Below are 19,852 nucleotides of genomic sequence, written 5' to 3'. Positions count from 1 at the left end.
ACTGTGTGTTGTGAATATTTTGTTCACTTTTTTGCCCTGTTGCTTGGTAATTTCATCATTGTTATGGCCATCAATCATACTATTGGAATATTGGTTAGCGTTTCTGACTGTAAAATCACTGTAATATATTTTAGGATACAATGTACATATTTGATAAGTCATATGCAGGAATGAGATAATTTTGCTGTCTGTAGGTTCGGCATTAATCAATCAACCAAAAATATGAAATAAAGTGCTTTTAAAGCACTTTTAAAGCAGGGTTATGTATTACTCCATTGAATAAAATATTCTGACCTAAGGCTACCAGAACCTAACCCTGGATTTCCTTGACAAACAATAGTTTAGTATCGGATAATGTTGTGACTCAGTGGAACATAACTACCATGAGTAACTTAACTTCACTATCAACTGGCTGTAATTGATTATCTGCAACCTCATTACCCACTGTGCCCATCACTTCATACTTTTAGCCCTTGGCAGGAGGCATTCACTCCAGTAACAAAGTCATGCATCTGTAGTCTGTGGCTCCCTTAGTTGACACCATTGTGTCTTCTTTATTCCCCTCCCCTATAGCACTGACCTCAACTAATCAATTCATTTTAGTAGGCAACATTAGTATTGTCGTTGAATGGTAGAGCTATAGAGAAATTTAAAGCTTCTGTAGCCCACGCTCTGCTTTTACATATGAGGACATGGAGACCTTGCCAGTGATTGGCACAAGGACATGTCATTTTTATGTCTCAAATATGAATGTGGCTCCTGACTCTGCCATACAGTCTCTGTTGCTTTAAAAACCAGCCATAGTGACAACCTCTGCTGACATTTGTTTTCATGTAGAATTACGTCTGTAAAAATGAAAAAGTGAGGACCACAAGCATAATGGACCTTATCTCACTCTAGAACTGATATTATTCAATGTATACATGAATGAGCTGCGGTGGTCAGAGGATTAGTAACTACCTGCTCCATCAGAGATGCCTTACCTGGCATCTGAACACTGTCATCAGGGCCATTAAGTTTCAGTTAGTGAATTTTAGAGAAGAAACATTCAAACAGCACCCTTGACCTGTTTATGAGTCTTGATTCCATCCCCTAATTGAAATAAGAGTACCAGATACATGAATTGCTAGTAGTAGTAGCAATAGTAGTCCGTTTTTGGATTTTGGAGACAGGGCTTCTTTGTGTAGCCCTAGTTGTCTGGAACTCATTCCATAGACCAGGCTATCCTCAAACTCACAGAGATCTGCCTGTCTCTGCCTCCAGCTCACATGCCAGGATTAAAGGCATTTGCCACTGCCATCACCACCTGGTTTAGGATTATTCCTATAACAGAATTCTCTGAGATGTTGTGGTCCTAAGAAAAGTGTTTATGTTAAGTTGTCACAGCATGAAAGACCAGAGGAAGAATCTACATATATATGTATACACCATATGTATAAATAAAGAAGAAAACCTCCAGCGAGTACAATGGTTGTGGTAAAAGTAAATAAAAGTATAACTATGCAAAAATGTCTGTGTATAAGAATATAGCACTATATAAATAAATATATATATTTAAGATGCTTCATTTTTACTCATTTATTTAGTGTATGCATGTGTGTGAAAGTCAGAGATTACAGGGGTCGGTTTTCTCACCAAGCGGGTCCTCAGGATTGACCTCAGTCAAGTCACCAGGCACCTTTAATAACTGAAGCATTTTTTTTTTCTGAGCCCCAGAAAAAGTTGGAGAAAAGTAAGTTAGAACTGCTTTGACAGTAAGTATTTGTCTAATTAGTATCATCATAGTGGCAAAATTTGAAATGAGGCAAGTTTGCAAGTGCTAGTTATCATTCCTCTCAATCATCTTGCTGTTAGGATCACTGGATCCACTATCACTTAATTATACTATGCTTGACTGGAGTGCCATAGGCCAGTTGTCCAGTTGTATATTGGATGGTATTAGGTTGCAAGAGTACCTATGTTATAGTACACCATGTTAGTATACTATAGTATGTTATGGTATACTATGCTTGATTGAATTGTCATAGGCCAGTTGTCCGGTTGTATATTGGATGGTATTATGTTGCAAGAGTACCTATGTTATAGTACACCATGTTCGTATACTATAGTATGTTATGGTATACTATGCTTGACTGGAGTGCCATAGGCCGGTTGTCCAGTTGTACATTGGATGGTATCAGATTGTTAATACCTAGATTCCATAATATGCAAATAAAAGAGTAGTGTTCTCATTTCAGCATAAAATTGCTAATATGTACAACACAGAAGAACTTCTACTTGTAATTTCTTAAATAGTTAAGTGAAAACCCACGGCTGTCAATATAAAAAAATGTATAAGGTCAGTCCATAAAGTGCTTGCTACATGGACCTGAGTTTAATCCCAGAACCCATTAAAAAGTTATGCAAGGTGGCAGGAACTTGGGAAAGCAGAGACAGGTGGATACCTGGAACCGGCTGGCCAGCAAGCCCAACCCAGTCAGTGAGCCCATGCCAATGAGAGGCCCTATCACAGAAACATAGTACATCTCATGAGGAACGGCATCAGAGGCTGGCCTCTGGTCTCCATAACCATGTGCATACATATACACACATTCATATACACAAACATATGCATGCACACATACAGGCTAAAATATGATGAAAGATGCACTTTTACTAAAGTATTTGAATGGTGGGTATGCAAAGTTTATCCACATTTAAGAAATCTAAAGTTCTCTTACTGCCTGTTGTTTGAAACTTCTAGTGCCACCTACTGCTTCTCCTACTTTTCTCCATGGGTTTGTTCTCTGTAGAAAAATTCACTGAATTTCCCCCAGCCGTCAGGAGTAATTTCAGAGCAAAGCTGCCCAGAATGCTATTATGGTAGCATTGTCTCCTAGACTTCAAACCTTTCCCCTGCCTTCTTTGTAGAAATGCAAACCCAGAATTTACAATGTGATGATATAATATAGACTCCTTCATTGATTTCTTGCTATATGTCTTCCCGATTCCCCTGTGAGAAAGGTCTAATACCCTAAAGGTAATTCATTAAAATAAATTAATAGTAATCAACCAGAAAATTATGTCAAAAGAACAAACAGATAGAGGCTTGAAATATTGAAGAGCCAGAAATGAGGAAAAGAGATTGGGAGAGGCAGAGAGGAGAAGAGACCCATCAGATTATTCTCTTTCCACCAGCTTCTTGTCTCAACATGTGGGCCCCTGTCATGCACAGATGTTCTGTGCCCTGTCACAACAAACAAGACAAGCTTCAAAACCAGCTCTGCCACTTCTCCTATGTGATCCAGCATAAATTACTAACCCTTTCTAGCTCTAGCTCCACAATGAAGACAATTGTGTTCATTTCTGTCAGACAGTAGTTACAAGAATTACATCATATAATTGTGATCTACCTGATACATCACCCAGCACTAAATCAACATATGGAGTGGTGTCAGCTGAAAATGCATTTCTAGGTCATATTGAGAATGACAGAAGACACTTTTCCCAGAACCATAAGGCATGCTCTAGTTTTGGATGCTGGACCACTCTTTTTCTGTAGGTCAATGCTGAATGCAGAACAACAAACTCAAAACAATAATGTTATCACCTATTTTAATCCAATCTATAGCCATTAAATGGCATCTGTTACAAGCCTTGTTTCAGAATCAACGCAACTTTTATATGTTATCAATATACTTAAAATCTGAAAAATTGAGAAAACAAACAAAACATCACATGAGAATAATGAATAAGCCATTAAAAGAGGAGGACCTAGTCTCACGCAAAAACCTTTACTGAATATAATTTGACCTTCCAAAACTTTCTGAGGTAATTGAAAAATTCCCAACCACATGGAGGTAAAATATTGGATTAATTATTATATCTCTTTGTGTGGAATGCCTTGAACAGTCATCAGTTTTCTTGCTTGGTCACTCATTAACAATCATTGTCTTGACATCCTAAGTATGCTGCATGACTAATAGTTCCCAGCAGCAGCAACTGATAGGAGTTACCGGAATCTCTGTTTACTGGTTTATTATATAGCTACACCTAGCTGCACAGCATGGCTAGTCACGACATTATGTGATGTTTGGCCTGAAGAGAATGCTGTGTTCTCCAGGCTGTCACCACTCACTCACCGGCTGCAGTGCACTGACTTCCTTTCCCGTCTGCCTTTGCTTATGCCTTCTCCTGTCATGGACCACTTTTTTCTCCTATATTGAAAGTTTACAACTCATTTAAGGTCCAAGTTAAGTGTCCCTTTGGCCAATATCATCCCGAAAGGGAGATAATTTGCTATTGAGACCCACTGCACTCTACTACACTTTCTCTATCATACATTTTGTCATATGTCCTGTGCTCCTGTTACTTATACACTTCACACACAATAAGCACTAAATAAGAGTCCACTAAATGCAGAAACTGGTGACCCACTACAACTGAAACTACTATAGATATTTGAAAATATACATAACTGTGTCATTCTCTTGAACAGAAAACTCCTTGCTTCCCAGGAGGGAGCTATGCTTTATACACAGCATGTGGGCTCACTCTGCTTCTCTACTTCCAAAGGGCTGAGGAATGTGGCTCTAATCAGAAGGAATCCTAAAATTTTGAGTTAATATCTCTTACTAGAAAAGTAACTTAGCATGAGTCTCACTTATTGATCTCATTTCCCTATGGCAATTGTATTTGAGTTAAAAAAAATAGAAAGCATTGGACGACATGAAGGTTTAAGCCAATGCTTTGGAATGAAGAAGGAATAGTTCACTTTTCCCCTTATAAATCCACTAATGAGAGACCAGGGTCAAAGCTGGACTAAAATGAATCAGGAGTGGAGCTAATGGAGGATATTCAATATCACACAGCATTAGGTAATATTTTCAATTTTTATCAAACTGAGTAATGGCATAATTATGAAATATGAAAACTTCCTTGACTAGAGGTGCATGTTCCACAACAATAAAATTCCTGGTATTAGCTTTGAAACCCTCAAGAGAAAAAGAAGTAATAAAGAGAGATAGTAAGAGTGGTGAAATACTAACTCTCTTAACATGAAGTTCTTTATATCATTTTCCATTTTTTCCTTTGAGCCATCGTGTGTCTACACACACACACACACACACACACACACACACACACATTTTTAAAATATAGTCTTTAGGGCAACAGATGTCCTCAAAGATGAAGCTAACTCCTAAAAAGAATTTTTACTTCCAGGAATATGATAAAGAGGGGATAGATTTTGTTGTTGACTTTACTAGTCTTAACTGTCTGGTTTTATTCAGGTAACTCCAACGCAGTGCTGTGCTATGCGTTCCATGAAATAAATAAAAAAGCCACCTGTACAACATGACCTGGAGAAAATATCTATGATTTTTAACCTCAGCATTTTTCTAACTTGTCCAGTTCTTTGATGTTTACTTGTAGAGGGGAGAATGGGGAAAGTATGTCAAACAGTTTACAGAATATTAAGATTCCTAGCAGTCTATGTGCGCATAATCTGGGTAGCATTTAGTTATTATGCGTTTCTGCCTGTATTTTTATTGACGTATGAACCATTAAACAAATAAAGTGTCTGGCCTCAATGGGAGAAGATATAAACAGATACACGCAAGCCTGAAACCACAAAACTTACAGACAGACAGAAGGAACAGGGAAAGAAGTGGAGAATTCAAATCTGGGCTTGCTCTTGGTTAAATTAATCTAAGGGGAAGGGATGTGCTTTCTTTCCTTAATGCATCATGGAGGCATTTTAGTGCCTCTGAGTCCATCTTTAAAGTTCCTCCTTCGACAATTTTAAACTGTCTGTAATTATTTAACCATTATCTGAAAAAGGATTTCATAATCAAATGAAATTGGAGGTGGAGATTGGAATCAAACTAAGGGCAAATGTTTTATTACTGTGAAACTTTCTGGAGCCTTATATAACAATATAATTCTGTGTGTGTGTGTGTGTGTGTGTGTGTGTGTTACATATATAACATTATATATTATATTATATATTATATTATATATTATATCATATATATATATATATATAATCAATCTTTAGGAAGAGAAATACTGTAAGACAAGGGCTATGTTCTTAGATCATGCTGCAGAACTAATGCCTCCCCAAATAAATTAAACACTCATAACATGAAAATACACCTAGGAACAGCACACACATGACATGAATATGTTGGGAGGCATTTTCAAACCATGTTCTTCATTGCTGTGAATATGTCTAACATCATCTGCCAGTGAGCCAAGAATGAAACTGACCTTTTGTTGAAAGAAAAAATAGAAACCATTTTTTACAGAAACTTTTCAAACTGTGGATTGTAAGTACCTGCTTCCTTCCTGTTCTGAAGTGAGTAAGTCTAGGAATCTAGAAACTGACCAAGGAGATGGCCTCCTTGCTTGCATTAATAAACATTCATCAGTGTAGCAGAGCAGAAGTAGGCTTTGTGAAAGGCACAGAGGGTAAAAAGTTCATACTTTTATATTCTTTTTATTGGTCACTGCTATCTATTCAAAAACAATTTAGTAAGTTTATCCTTTGAGCAATAATGATTATAACTGCTAAGTAGGCACTTGATACTATAAACATAATCAATTTACTTTCTTAATGTAAGTATATTTTAAAACACTAGTAATCGCACTCAGTTTGATAATCACAGCAGCAGCAGCAATAATAAAAACTGAGACATACACTGGCCTGTGCACCAGATGACACATTTCTTCAGGTGTTTGCTTAATCCAACCTATCTTACTTTGCTTGTCTGCCTGTTAGATTGATTGAAAAGACTGAGTAAACCTGTTAGTCTAAATTGTGTATAATCTTGAAACAGTCCACCAAACAGTCATTACTTGTTCATAGTCCTAAAAAGGCGAATGCAAATTTCTACCTCGAAGAATGCAAGTGCATTAGTTCCTTAGCCAACAACCTCTGAGATGTAATTTGTAGCAGGAGCAGTAAGGAGAACAATGGAAAAACATAATCTGTAAACTCGAGTATACTTGAGTATCAATATTTTGAGGGTCACTGTGGCTTATATTTGCTAAATGTGGACATTTGTTGTTGGATACATGCTTGCCATTCTTCCTGGGTTCCATAATGCATTTGTGTATTCCTTAGCAATGGGTTCCACCTGACAAATGACAGACTAGGTGGAGTAGAAATGTTTTTGTTCTTCTTTTCTTTCATAGATGTAAGCTCATCTACTTAGGTATGGACTTCACACAATGAACTTGTGAATACCTTGTCAAGAGCACATGAAACAGGAATGTTGTATATGGTGTTTCAACTTAAGTAAAAAATGTTAACTTCCATTTTCCAAAGATTATGTCTTCTTTTACAATCTATTGAGCAATAACTAGTTTAATTTTAAAAGTGATTTAATTCTCAAATAGAGAATCTGAACTCAGATATACTAAATGATAATTTATATTTCATATCCTTTTAATGAGTCTTGGTCAGAGTTGGATAACTGTCTTACGAATGAGAAAAGTTTATTTCATCTTAGTGCCAGGGTGGATAGGGATATATATAGAAACTCACTAGTAATGATTGTAGCCTTCACTACCCCGAGTGTCTGTATTCTTCATGTATTCTTCTTTGACTAATGGATCACCATGCTTTCTGCTTTATCATAGCTTCACCACTTCTCCTTACAGCACAACAGTGGTATTTACCAGTCCTGTCCACTTACACTATTCTTAAGTCAGAGTATAAGTAGGAACTAGGTTGGCAGTGGCTGCCACACTTACAGCAGCAGCTCATAAGACAAGAACTTGAAAGTCAAGTCCAAGCCCATTAAGCCCAGGTAAGCAAAAGGTCGAGTGCAATCGTGCGCGATAAAGAAACAGAACCAAAGTTGAAGAATGAAGGGCGTGTTTAAATAGGACCAGATGTACCGATTCCAACTCTGACAACAATCTAGCACATGTGAAGAGATAGTGATGGGTGTGGGAAGCGGCGGCACCCTTGAGACTCACTGAGTGAGACTGACTTCAAATCAAAGCCTCTGATTATCTGACAGCAGTGCAAACAGCAGGCTATCTACATGCATTACCAAGTATGTTTGTGTCATGCCTCTCTGTTCTTCTTCACTGCACACAGATGCAAATAAGGTCTCCTAAAGTTCTCTAAAATTATCATACTGGCGAGAAAATTCCTGGAGATCACAGCAAGGAATTCAGTCTTTGGAGAACAAATAGCATGATATGGATGAACAGGAAATGATTAATAGCTTTTCCATTTCATGTCAAAAGACACAGTTATGTGTATTCATTATAAACCTGCAGAAGCTGCTTCGATACTCACGAAATAAAACATAAGCTATTTTACAAGCCAAAAAGTAAATCTAGGTTTTCGTTTGATTATCTCTGCAAGAAATTCATGACATTAAAAGAAGAAATCTAGCTTTCCCGGGTCTACAACATATGACTGTTACATGTGAAATCCAAACCTGGTTCAAGCTCTTCTGCATTGGAACTGCATTGATACCACAAAACTACAATACATGAATAGGACAAAAGACAAACATAGACACATAAAAAAGAGTCACATAGGAAAATAAAAATGGTTTTATGAAAAAAGATACAGAAACCTTTTTCTAGTAATTTATTAGTATAGTATTGAAATCCCAACAGATTGGCTACTCTCTTGCAAAACTGGCAACTTCTGTGCCTTCCTTCTACTCTGCCCACTTCCCTTTGTGGTTCTGACCATTCTTATAGCCATCAGCATCTCATTCAACTAGAACTCACCCATGCCACTTGTTTATTTAATATAGATTGTGCTATAGTCCCTGTTGAAAAAAATGAATAGACAAGTCAACATATAACCTGAATACTATTTCTCTTTTTTAATCTCATCCCTTTTGCTATCATTTTAAAACTTTTTGTTTATTCATATATGTACATAATGGTTTGCTCATATTCACTCTCATTTCCCTTCCCCTCAACCTGTTTTTCTGCCTAACGAGTCTCTCTCCCACCTTCATCTCTCTCTTTTTTTAAATGACCCACTGAGTTTAACAGAGTTGCTTCCATGAGCATGGGTGAGGTGTTATGTACTGGAACATAGGTAATAGGCCAATAGCTACACTCCTGAAAAAAAAAATGACTCTGTTTCCTTCAGCAACCATTAACTGCACCAATAGTTCCTGAGCTCTGGAACTGTAAACCCAAATAACTCAAGTTGTCTTGATCATGTTTCTGTTGTTCATTCATTTGATTGGTTTTGTTGTTGGTTTATTTATTTATTTATTTATTTATTTTTGATGGGAGGTGGGTTGTTGTTTTGGTTTCTCTGCTATCCTCTACTCAATTTGTAGACCAGGCTACCCTCAAACTCACAAAGATCCACCTGCCTCTGCTTCCCAAGAGGCAGTGAGCAAAGGTGTGGTGAGCTATTTACTACATCTGGCATAATCACAGTATTTTACCACAGGAGAAAATATTAATTACTACCACAACTGGCCCTGGGGCTTTTGCTTAATAACTTTTGGCTTCTGAGAGCAGTATTATTTACATAAGCAAGGAAATGTCATTCAAATGTATCATTTACTTAAACATATTTTTTTGTTTTGTTTTGTTTTTGAATATTTCCCCTCAAAATGTCACTTACTGGTGGGAAACTTGATTTTGGTATACAATAAAAGAGTTTTCCTTGGTTGTTTGTGTTCTGGATACCACAGGCTTTGTGCATCCTTTTAAACTTCTATATCCATTGAACATTCTCCATATACACAAACACATTTTATTTCTATAATTACTAACTAAAGTTAACGAATTTCTCTTTATAAATCTCTCTTTTTATCACCTGTGTGAGTTTGGAAGCTACATTAGTGTCAGTGTTGTCTTAATACGAAATCTGAGTCAAAGAGGAGTATAGATGATTTTCATATATGTACATTTGACAAGCAAAACTGTATTTTTCTAGTAAATAATTCAAACAATAAAGAAAAAAATTAAAAGAAGGAATCAATAAAACCTGAAGTCAACCCTCAGAGATGTCTCATGTTAAGGTTTTTGGGACATATATCACATTGTCTTCCTATATCTGAAAGTCTATAGGAAAATCAATATGAAGTTTTATATGAAAGAGATCTTCTAGTCAAGACATTTGAAAAGCAATGTTTTCAATCAATCATATTTTGTCATAGTTCTATGTCCTTACAAGAACGCATCATAACTGGCAAGTATGCAAATGTGGCCTGGCCCAACCTAGCTCCTTTTTCACCAGCAATTTATCTGAGTCATCTCAATTCAACCACTGGCATTTCTTGATATTCCTCAAGTGCAAAACACAAACAAACAAAAAAATACCTGTTCCTACTCAGGTGCCTTTAAAAAAATATTTCCCTTTCTTTGATGTGTTAGTCAACTTTACATAAATATAAAAAATGCCTGAGATAACCAACGTATATAGAAAAAAATGTTCACTTTTACTTACAAGTTTAGAGTTTTCAGATCATGGCCTGTTGGTTACCTTCCTTCCTTTGGGCCAATGGTAGTGCATCATGGTGGAGGAATGTAGGAAAGCTAAGCCACAAAATTGTCATGAGGAAGTGAAAGAGATAGAGGAAGGGAGTGATGCTCTGTAGTCTCCTTCAAGGACACAACCTCCTGCTTTAAATACCTGACAGTAACCCCACTTTTGAAAGACTTTACCATTCCCTAATGGTTCAAAGCTGGGGACTAAGTCTTTATAATACAGATTTGGGGGTGGAAACACTTAAGACACAAACTATAACATTTGGAATAAGCCTCTTTTTTTAAAGAGAGAGAGAGAGAGAGAGAGAGAGAGAGAGAGAGAGAGAGAGAGAGAGAACTCCATGCTTGTCAGATCCTAGCTACAAATGGTCTGTGTTCAGAAATGTCTTCCACAATGACTTTATCAGGTAAATGACTTTAAGTAGTAAATGATTTTAAATTTGTCTCAAGCGCTGTAATAACTGGGAATTTTACAATGAATTCTTTAAATGGCAACGAGGACATTACTAAATAGATATCAAGAAAAATTGAGATACTATCAGAAGTCAAGAGTCTAAGAAATGTGTTCTTAAAATAAGTGGTAGATTATTTATTTCTATCTCCTAACACACACACACACACACACACACAGAGAGAGGGAGAGAGAGAGAGAGAGAGAGAGAGAGAGAGAGAGAGAGAGACATAAAACCCATCTCTAACTTACATCAAATGCTCACAGTTACTATTATTAAGAGTTTAAGCTCCATTGTCTGGCTCTAGGCTTGCCCTACCTACCCAAGGAGGAGACTTTTGGCTCACCTAGAGTGTCCTGCTTTCCCACAGAGGCCTGCAGGAGGGTAGAGGGCAGAAGCCAACTAGCTTGGATCCTTCTCCCACTAATCCCTTATGACTGGGGTCCACCTGGGACACAATCAGTATACACCTGATGGCATCAAGATCAACCAGCCAACACCAAGGACAATCAGATGGCTAAAGGACAGCATAAGAATGCAATCTACAATAGACAGGGCAATATGGCACTACCAGAGCCCAGCTATCCTTCTACATCAATCCTTAGATATCCTAACACAATGAAAGCACAGGAAGATGACCTTAAGTTCAATCTTATAATGATGACAGAGGCCTTTAAAGAGGAAATTACTCAAAGAATAAATTACTCAAAGAAATATAGAAAAGTATAATCAAACATGTGAAGGAAAGGGATGAAACTGTCCAAGAAAAATGGAAATAGAAGCAATAAATAAGACACACATAGAAGCCATCCTAGAGGAAAACATAGGAAAGAGAACAGGAACTAGAGATGCCAGTACCACCAACAGAATAGAAGAGATGGAAGAGAGAATCTCATTCATAGAAGATACGAAAGAAGAAACTGGTACATCAGTAAAAGAAAATGCAAAATTTAAAAAGTTCACAACACAAACCATCCATGAAATCTGGTACACTAAGAAAAGAACAAACCTAAAAATCATAGGAATAAAAAAGGAGAAGATTCCCAGCTCAAAGGTCCAGAAAACATCTTCAATAAATTCATAGGAGAAAATTTCCCTAACCTAAAGAAAGAGATGCCTATAAACATAAAAGAGCCTAAAGAATACTGAATAGATTGGACTAAAAAGGAAAACCTCCTGCCACATAATAATCAAAACACTAAATGTATAGAAAACAAAGAAAGAATATTGAAAGCTACAAAGGAAAAAAGCCAAGAAAAATATGAAGGCAAACCTATCATAATTAAATCTGACTTCTCAGCAGAGACGATAAAATCCAGAAGGGCCTGGGCAAGATGTATTACAGACCCTAAAAAACTCCAGATGTTGGTCCAGACTATTGTATCCCAAAAAACTTTCAATCACCATAGATGGTGAAAACAAGACATTTCATGACAAAATCTCACCCAAAAAGGTCACACATCCTAATTTTTTCTGAAGAGTTCCATTAACCAATAACTAAGCAATCAAATATAAGAGGTTTGGTGAGCCATTCTCATCCTAACTACCACAATAACACATACATTCTTTACTGCACAAAGCACCCTCACTCTTAGGCAATCCTACCATTTGGTAGTGACAGAAACAATGACTGAAGATGTAGGGAAAATTTCCCTCTAACAAGATGGCCTGATTCTTAATGGTACTGAAAAGGCCATTCATGGTCTAAAGAGGCCATTGTTTTCCTCCCATCCTATGGGGACTAATGCCCAAAGGCAGAGGCAGTGGTGGGAAATGTGTAGCAGAGTAGAGAAAATAAAGCTTACATATCTTGCAAGAAGGATGTCATATGAGAAGATGGATGTTGGAGAGCATCAGGAATGTATTGCGGGGAGGGCAAAACTAAAGAAAACAACCTCATAAATTCATGTACATACTCTGGAGCTCAGTTGAAAACTAGGAATATGATCCTCTAATGTCCTTCTCACCATCAATCAGCAGAACAATAATTTTTCCCCTTATTCAATCAACAACTTTCAACCCTTTCACATAAAAGGAGACCTGATGGCTTCTCCCTGGCATATCTGCATTGCCAATATCACTTCCATGTGCTTTGGAGCCATTATTAAGTAAACTGAAGGTGACTTCAACACAAGCATTGTGAAACTACTGCTGTCAATCTGACAACCAAGATGGCTATGAAGTAGCTGATGGGTGGGTAGCAAATACAGCATGGACAGGCTAGACAAAATGACTCATGTCCTGAGCAAGATAGAGCAAGACAGCATGGAGTTTCATCACACCATGAAAAATAGCATGACAGCGAAGAACAGCATGAAATGTAAAACTTATAAATGATTTATTTCTGGAAACTTTCATTCATTAATTACAGCTGGGATGGATTGGCCGTGGAGACTGATACCACAGACTATGAAATCAGAGATAAAGGAAGATCATCATACAAAGTAAATTATGGGCCACAACTCAGATAATCTAATCATCTGTCATGTGTACAGAATAGGTGACCTGTCTGAGATCAGATCAATGATTAAAATTTATACTTTTTGCCCTGTCTGACCCAGGGCCGTTCACCTTTGCTACTTTTCCAAGGAAATTTCTGGGTCTTCTGTTACAACATACATAAGTAAAATGTATAATTCTAATGCACATACTTCATGATGGCAAGAATCTGTGGAAAATATACAAGGTGTGGCTTTTGAGAACAGAAAGGTCAGTGGTAGGATGACAAGATAAGTCATCATCCAATTCAATTAACTCAGGAGGGACAGAATTTTAGAGTCACTAGAGGCTATAAGATTATAAACTTGAAACACACAGAAGTCAAGGGGCAGAGCATTGACGTTTTCATGTGGCATGAAATAGCCAGTTGGTGATATTGTACCTTTAGAGAAAACATCTAGACTGGGGATGACATACAGTAATTACTGCAATCATCAAAGGTTCCTAAGAGCACACAACTTCCTCCTGAACATCTGCAGAAAGATTCTCTGGATTATCAACATGTCTTACATGAACACATTCTGAAATATTAATATTTTATTTTAATACACATACTCTGTGTGCACTGAAGAAATCAAAGCAATCAGCACTTCCATCCTTTTGTTTATTTATGCTTAAATGCTTCCTTGTTTTCTGGATCTCCATGAAACATAAGCTGTTGTGAACTACAATCATCTGACTTTGGTGTGGGCATCCAAAGCCCATTCCTTCCATCGACTTGTATCTTGCAGCCAATCTTCCAGCCTCATTTTTCCATAGTCCTATCCTCTTCCCTGCTTCATGGATCATCACTATCACACATTCTGAACCATCCTCTTAGCTTTTACCTTTAAGGAACAAATGGTGCTTCTTTTTCTGTGTTTAAATTGTTTTGCTTAACATAATGTCATCAATTTCCAACAATTTTGCTACAAATAATGATATTTTACTTTTTATGGCTGGACAAAGTTCCATTGTACGTGTGTGTGTGTGTGTGTGTGTGTGTGTGCGTGCGTGCACATAGATGGTGCATAGATGATACAGCTATAGATAAATCTTTTTGTCTTCTTCTGGGTATTTATTGGTGAATACCCAGATATTGTGAATTCTGTTGCAATAAACATGAAAGTGCAAGTACACTAAATTGATTATTTTCATTTCCATCCAAGTTCTATGACCACAAGTACCCAGCAAGTGATCAGATGATTTAGGCCAAATTTCTTTGCTCATATAACACATCCCGACCAGTCTTCCCTTCCTCCACGCCTCCCAGTAACTCCCTCACCTCCCCTTTCCTCCAGTTCTACTGCTCTTCAGATTTCCTTTAGAAAAAAACAAGCCTCCCAGGGAGATCAACCAAACATGGAATAATAAGTTTCAATAAGACTGGGCACAAACCCGCATATCAAGGCAATCCAGTCAGAGGAAAGAGTCCCAAGCACAGGCAAAAGAGTCAGAGATATCCTGACTCCCACTGTTAGGACTCTCACAAAAACCCCAAGCTAAACAACCAGAACTTAGATGCATAGGACCCAGCGCAGACCCATGCAGGATCAGAGATCACATATTATGTTCTTAATATATGAACACAAAATTTGTGTAATTTTTAAAGGAATGATTATTTTTTTTCCTCATCATAGTCACATTCACATTTTTGAACTAGGATCATGCAAAAGAGACACAGTTCCTATGTTCTTCATAGGTACTGCCAATCCCAGGAGAGCCAATAGACAAGTGCAGCAATCTCTCTTCTGGAGCTAATTGTGCAGATTAGCATATAAACGATTTTATTCACTAGTGTTAAAATAATAAAATAATTTTAGAATTGTCTGCATCAGGCTGAATTGTTCAGAAAGTCTTAATAAACTAGAATCAGAAATTTGACCAAAAGTGGAAGGAACTAGAAGAAAAGCATCCCGAGTGTGGCAACCCACACCTAAGAAGACAAACATGGTATCTATTCACTTATAGGTAGATATCAGCTAGTAAGTAAAAGTTAATTGTGCCTCAATTCATAGAGGCTACAACCCAGAGAGGCTAAATAACAAGAATGGCTATAGGAGATGACACGTGGATTTCCCTGTGAAGGGGAAATAGGATAGATTATACAGGAGGATGACGGTGGGGAAGGATAGGGACAGGAAGGATCAGGTAAGGAAGGACAGGGTTTGGGGACAGAGTACAGAGAGAGACAACTGGAATTGGGCAGAGGGGATTTGGAGGCAGTGTGGAAACCCAGTGCAGTGGAAACTTCCTGGAACCTATGGGGATGAGCCTAGCAAAGACTTGTAGTAATGGAGAATAGGATACAGAGCCTGAACTGGCCATCTTCTGTTACCAAGCAAGTCATCAAGTGGGCAGTGTTAGACATCAACCCAGCCACAAAACCTTCCATCCATAACCTGTCCTGCCTGCAAGATGTTCTGGTACAATGGTAGCTCAGAGTTTATGGGAGTGACCAACCAATAACTAGTCTTACTTGAAGCCCATCTCTCCAGAGGAAACCCATGAGGGAAACTGCCTGGATGGCCAGGAACCAGAAGCTGGATGGCCCAGTAACCTACCAGAGAAACAAACATGACTGGCAAAAAAAAATTTTCTATTGATATTCTGGTATACTCATAGATCAGTGCCTAGCATAATCATCATCAGAGAGGCTTCCTCTGGCAGCTGGTAGGAGCAGATGCAGAGACCCATAGCCAAATATTAGGGAGACTTCAGGGAACCTTGCCAAACAGAAGGAGGAAAGATTTTAGTAACTAGAGTGGTAGAGGGTACCAGGAGAACACAGCCCACAGAATCAACTAAGAAGGGGTCACAGAGGTTCATAGAGACTGAAGTGGCAATCACTTTTTGACAGTGGCCAAAGCTTATAGAGTCTTTCTGGTCCCCCTGCCTGACCAGGATGTTCCCTAAGCATCTCACTGTGTTTTCGTCTTTCTTCTTTTCTTACCTGCATCCATTTCCTGAACCTTATGGTCCCAACACAAGGGACTACTTCATAATTCCTTCCTGTAAAGATAGCATTAGTTATCTTTCTTGTCACTATGCCAGAATTTCTGACATAAACAATTTAAAGGTAGGACAAATATGCTGAGCTCACAGTATCAGAGTCTCAGTTCATCTTTGTAGGAAAGTTGGGACAGAGCTACTCATTTCATGGTGGACATGAAGCAGGACAGATATGGTTCCCTAGGGACTTACTCCTTCAGCTCAGCTCCGCTTCCTAAGGCTGTCAGAACGGCTCTACAACAGTGGCATGGGTTGAGGACCAAGTCCTTGGCTAGGAGAGCATATCAACTTTTCTGTCGACTTAAGCTTTATTAGCTGTCCATGATAAAGCAGTGTGTGCATGAATGCATACAGTTGGTGCATGCCTTCCATGCTAACATGTTGTAATGCAGCTGAAAGCTTCTGGGGGTGCTATGGATTTACATAAATCATGGGCTTTTAAGTCGTACCTTAACCCTGGTATCTAGAACCTCAGGTAACAGACTTGAAAATGTCTGCAGGGCACCTTTCAATTGCATTATCCAGTTGGTGTATTCACCTGCCCTCGCCTATGGCTGTTATGCTGATCCGTCTCCTAGGAACGCTGGGCTATCTTAGGTGTTAACACAAGATAGGACATATCCATGAGTTTGACAACTTGTTTATGAATAAAGGACTGGAAAAATATTTGTTTAGTTTGTAACTACAAAAACTGTAAGAGTTCAGCATGGGGTTTGGAGTCAGAATCCATTTATTCTTGATCCAAACTAGGGCTCCTGCCAAGCCATCAGGCAAACAACAACGAAGAGATAACAACCAGATTCTTAGTAATAACTTGACAAATATTCACCCTTCCCTAGTATAAGGCTATGACAAAAACAAAACAAAACCTACCAGGCAGATGAAGGTTAGGTCAGGAGTTATTGTTTTTACAAAAAAGCTCATAAGATAGGATTAAGTATGCAAACAGATTCTAGTTTGCTCTATTTACTGCATCAGAGAAAAGTGGCAAGCTGATGAGCCTACATGATCAGGGCTGCCTTGTCTAGAAATTCCCACCTCCTTTATTCTAGTTTGACTTCTGTTGCTGAGATAAAATACTCTGATCAAAATCAATTTAGAGGAGGAAAAGATTGACTTGGCTTCATACATTTCCAGGACACAGTCCATAATTAAGAGAAGTTAGGACAGGAACTCAAAGCAGAAATCATGGAGGAACACTGCTTGCCGGTTCCCTCCCTTGCTCATGATCAACTAGCTTTCTTTTACGGCACAGGACCACCCACAGTGGGCAGGGCTCTTCTCCACCAGTTAATAATAAAAATAACACCCACAGACATGGCAGCAGGCCAATTTGGTAGAAAATTCCTCAATTGGGGCTTTCTTCACAGATGATTTAAGGCTAATTAGAACATTCTTAGAAGGCCTTGCTGTCTTAGCATGCTTAAGAAAAAGGGTAAAAAAGAAAGGGAAATAGTTAGGCCTCAGACTTAAGTAATGTACTCTGTATCATGATCCACATTCTGAACTCAGATAAAAGCTTCCCCAACTTGGCTTCTTGGAAATCCGTGCATAACTAAACTAAGCTGCTTGTTCACAAATTTTAAATTGGTGGCATTTCTTCAGTATTATATTTCATCTTTTAATTCTGTTTTACTCCCCATCAAAGCAATCTATGCACCTTGTTTTCATTGCTAAATGATACTAAAATATTTATTAAAAGCAAAGAAGCAGTTTCCTGAATTCACCTGCCTCTCTTCAAAAGTGACTATTTGCAACTCCTTTTACCTACATCTGGAAATAACTTGAGCTTGAACTGGTGAATACATACAGGCATACATATTGCAGATGGCTATGCAGAGTTCTTGATGGTAAAAACTGACTATAAGAATACATATTGGTATATGGTATTGAACACTTCTCTTGCTACTGCTTTTCAAACAAAACTGCCCTCTTCATCCCCAAAATAAACTCTATCTGGTTCCTCAGGGGGAAGGGATGCCTCAGCATAGGCCCACAGAGACATCCCCTTCCCCTACACCCTACCGCACACTTCCACCAAACATACCCCTGGCTTCTTACAACACAACGCAGGTGGACCACACTAAAGTATTAGAGAAATAGAAAGCATATCGAAATACTAAAAGCTCAGTGAGAGCCTGTGAATCATCCGGCTGAGCAACAGACTGTGGGGAATGGAGAGGGCTGCAGAGACTTCATTCCTTTTCTTAGTCTGACCTCTCACTTTTGCAAAACAAGAAGAAACATGACTTGGCCAAGTTCACAAGAAGATTTCCTATATCTGTATCTTTGAAAATTTGAGATAAGGTTCTGTTGTAGAAATTATTTAATCTTAAAGGGGGTTTCTACCCCGCCTTGGATCATTCAGTTTACGGATAAAAGACATACAACTTTTGTTATTATAATAAGCCTTAATCAGCACTACAGCTGGGCAGATATCTACCCTCTAAGCTATTAGAATCTATTTCCCCGTTAATAACACCAATTATAATTCGCCGTGTTCTGTCTGTGCTTCTCTTAACTTCAATTGGCCAGCCCTAAGGGCCATGCTTTTATGACTCCCCTAGCCCATTTTTCTTCTCTGCTCCTCTCCCTCTCCTCATGGTTCTCCTCAGATCCCAAGCTCCTGAACCCCAACCCCTGCCTATCCCAATTCTGCCCAGCTATAGGCATCTTTATTCGGCAATCTGAGATAACTTGGGGGGCAAGGTCACATAGTATCACTTGGCTCTACATGCAGACTCATTTGTCCTTGGTGGGGGGCAGTATTTAGCATTACAATACATGGCAAAAGACAAAACCTCAGTAAGAGTCTATTTCTTGAGAAAAACAGACTTAATCTGATTAAAGTTTACTAACATCGCTTTTGGCTAGGAAATTTCATAGGTAATGATGTGGACCTGCAAACAAGGCAGGTGGTAACTGATTTTTCGTTTTGTGTGAAGCCTCTGATGGCCCTTGCCTACAGCTGTTATTTCATCAGGGCCAGCTCATCAATGTTGTAAAAGGCTCAGGCCTTTCAATGGAGATATCAGTTAATGTGAATATCTTTATTTCTTTTATCACTTACCTTTATAATTTAAAAGTATGTTCAGTATTTTTAAACTATGACACTAATATCCTAAAATAAATCATCCAAAGCTCTGACTTTTATTTGTATTTGGGGAGATTATAAGTACATAAATATAATTGCATACTTATACACACACATGTCATATGAATATGTGATCCTTTTCATGTATGTGTGGTACTTGATATTAAATCTGGGACCTTGTGCATGCTAGGCAAGTGTTCTACCATTGAGCTATATCCAAGTCCTAATTTACATATCTAATATATATATATATATATATATATATATATATATATATATATACACTTTTCTGAATCATTACAAGTAACCTAATAATCTATCTTTTTCTGGTATTGATTAAATTTAT

This window comes from Grammomys surdaster, unplaced genomic scaffold, assembly GCF_004785775.1.
Source record: "Grammomys surdaster isolate TR1022 unplaced genomic scaffold, NIH_TR_1.0 126398, whole genome shotgun sequence".
NCBI lineage: Eukaryota > Metazoa > Chordata > Mammalia > Rodentia > Muridae > Grammomys > Grammomys surdaster.
The sequence above is the reverse complement of the archived record's forward strand: the minus strand, read 5'-3'. Positions refer to the sequence as shown.